This window comes from Mizuhopecten yessoensis, unplaced genomic scaffold (genome assembly GCF_002113885.1).
Source record: "Mizuhopecten yessoensis strain PY_sf001 unplaced genomic scaffold, ASM211388v2 scaffold716225, whole genome shotgun sequence".
Classification (NCBI taxonomy): domain Eukaryota; kingdom Metazoa; phylum Mollusca; class Bivalvia; order Pectinida; family Pectinidae; genus Mizuhopecten; species Mizuhopecten yessoensis.
In genome coordinates this window covers 82,735-85,815 of record NW_018480010.1, presented here as the reverse complement: position 1 = coordinate 85,815, position 3,081 = coordinate 82,735, and the positions used below count along the sequence as shown (strand labels likewise).

The 3,081-nt window shown below is 36.8% G+C and overlaps 1 protein-coding gene across 1 annotated transcript in view; it reads right to left on the bottom strand.

The window, feature by feature from the left end:
- LOC110442185 (dimethylaniline monooxygenase [N-oxide-forming] 5-like) overlaps positions 1-1,268 on the bottom strand; it is a 38,699-nt gene extending 37,431 nt beyond the window's left edge. Inside the window, exons 1-2 of the mRNA XM_021485670.1 lie at positions 1,183-1,268; positions 478-547 (exon numbers count right to left, since the gene is read on the bottom strand). The gene's annotated coding sequence lies outside the window, so the exon portion shown is untranslated. The remainder of the gene's footprint in view (positions 1-477; positions 548-1,182) is intronic.
- Positions 1,269-3,081: the final 1,813 nt, after the last annotated feature.

The following is a 3,081-nucleotide window of genomic DNA, read 5'->3' as shown; positions in this document are numbered from 1 at the left end:
TTTGTTGACCTTTGTCCATGGAAGGTCCCTGCAAAATTTCATTGAAATTGGTTCAGGGGTTTTGGAGAAGAAGATTTTTGAAATTTTAGTCAATTTGACCCTTTTTGGCCCCGCCCCTCAGGCCCCTGGGGGCTTAAGACTAAACCGGCAACTACTTTTGTTGACCTTTGTCCATGGAAGGTCCCTGCCAAATTTCATTGAAATTGGTTCAGGGGTTTTGGAGAAGAAGTCGAAAATGTAAATTGTTTACAGACGCACGACGGACGACGGACTTTGTCTCAGGTGACCTAAAAATGCATACCTGGAAAGACTTTGCTAAGATCTAGACTAGCCAAAAACAACATTTAATCACTAGGCCGGCCATATTTAATAACGAATTCACAATAGATCCTATGGTCCAAACGTAATCCGTTAAACGAAAGTACGGTTTTCGGAAATAACTTACTCTATTTTTGTAAGCGTCTTAAAATTACATACCTGTATTCATGAACCCGCTAAAGCTCAGGTGACCTAAAAGGATGGTCCTAATATGTCTGTGATAACCAGCCTGAAACAATAAATAAATGTTCCAAATGTTTGTTATAGTTAATACAAGTTTATAACCAGTCTGAAACGGTTAATAAATGTCCATAACATGTCTGTGCATTTGTACGGGTAATAATACAATTTTATCAAATCACTTTTAAAACATTTAGAGGAAATCCGTGAAGAAAATCAAGATAAAACGTTGTAATGACTAAATTCATAGTTATACATGCATGCAGGAGGATCATTTTCCTTCAGTTATGAAATACATAGGAACATCCCTTTCTCCCCCACTTACACCCATCTACCTTCTAATGCTTAACCTTTTAAAATAATGTAAATACCGCTATAACCAGACGTGTATTTGAGGACTCTTACTTTCACTTTCACATACTTCATTTCTGGTTAAGAAATACGATACTGAGGCTTCCGATTAGGTGCCTTACCGTGCACAGCTCCCGGTAGTTATATAACATTCGCCGCGGACATGGCCTATCGAATGACTGGCAGACACATTTCTCCCTAAAACATGGTTGTCATACATGCACACATTGACTTCGAATTCATTTATGCAACCAACAACCTAACTGTATTATAAAATTGTGTTGCAATCAATTCCTACTATGAATTTATAACAAATTATCGGAGCAAACTCACCACCCAATCTTGACGAGGTTGAAACAGGGGACAGCACTCTAATTTCAAATTTTATATCAATTTGTCACGTGGCCTCAGACCACAGTTAATTCTTTTATATGTTACTTCCAAAGAAAAAACAAAATTAAATTATTTTAAAACTTTGCGCACGGTCTGGTTCCTATTTCATACTGCAGGTCTATTCACACTGAACATACAGTGAGCTGGAAAGTTCCTCATGACCGTCCTTTAAGAAAGATAATTTCATTTGAATGTCACTACCAAAAATCACAAAATATCACTCAAGCATCATCACTCATTGTGTCCTGCTGCCAATACAAGCTTGGAATCTGTCAAATAAAATTTAATCACTAGAATAGATATTGTTGAACAATTTATGTAAAACAATGTACATACTTGTCATAGATCAGACAGGAAAAAATATTTAATAACCCATCTGAAATGTCCTTATGCACTACATTCGTAGTACAACGACCCGGAAGTGTAATTGTGGTCTGAGGCCACGTACGCCAAAAGTACTCGGCTACATGCAAGGGGAGACAACCCCTATAGCTTTCCCGATCTTTTTACCATAACGCCGTCCATTGAATAAGAAATAGCCGGAAATATTCACAAATTCCATTTGTTTATATACTGTATGCGTATCTGTTACAGTCAGATAACTGTTTACGTGTGCATAATAGAACTTGTACTTGTCCAGCGTTGGTGAAATGCTGAATACGCTCGGCTGGCCATCACTAAAAAAAAGACGCAAGGATATGCGCCTCAGTACCTTCCATAAGATTTACACAACCAAATAGCCATATCCATGGACATCTTAAAGTCCGTATCACGTCTCACCAGGCACGCCCATGCTCATTCATTTCAAGTACCTTCTCGTAAAACCCAGGTCAGAAAACAGTCATTTCCCCCAAGAACAATATCTGATTGGAACCGCCTCCCTCCAGACATCTGTGAACTTAATAAAATAACTGCCTTCAAATCAGCCATAGCTAAATTACCATAATCCCTATTTATTCTGTTTTTAAAAAAAAAAAATATTTATCTATTTACTTTTTTATTTTTCCTTTCTTATGCAATGATCTCCAAATAACATAATATTCAACTTGTTGAAGGCGGTTATTATAATGTAGAAGTAAAAGTAGAACTGTTTGTATGTGTGATGTTTGTCGATTAAATTGTTCCATATTTATCAGTTATATTCATAATATTGATGTATTTCACGAGATGTCAGTAATGTTTGTGTTGACACATACACTCGACTCGTCATAGGGTTTTCGGGTGCACGTGTGATCCTGTTTATAACAGGTGTTCGGCTATTTTGCCGTGGTTATAATTATTTTTAGACATGATAACACTGAGTGACCCTAATTAGTGTCCAGGGAGTGTACAGGAAGGTTTTCGCGCGCCCAGGAATTCATTATTTTTTATTGTTTTCTTTGTTCTTCTGATTCATACATTTCATTCATTTACCTAGTTGTATGCAAAATTTAATGTCGATCGTAACAGTAGAAAGTACCGAAATACCCCAGTGGGCACAAAGTGTCATGAAAACGTTTCAGTTACGTCAGGACACAACGTTGCATTTAGGTAGCAGTAACGTTGCAAATGAAAGTTTGCGGGACATTTTCAAGTGACGTTCGCAAAACGTTTGTGGGTAACTTTTTGTTAACGTTGTACAGACGTCTCCATGTCGTATTTATAATTTCATATATACAGGAGATCGTAACAAATATCTTAAATACATCCACATATGCTATACTGATATGAATCACAGCACATCAGCATACTAAGCATATGTATTTATAAGATATTTGTAACGAAACCTGTAATGCAGTCGAATAAAACACAACAAACAGCGTTACAAGTGCAAATGTTTAATTAACAGTTTGAATACGT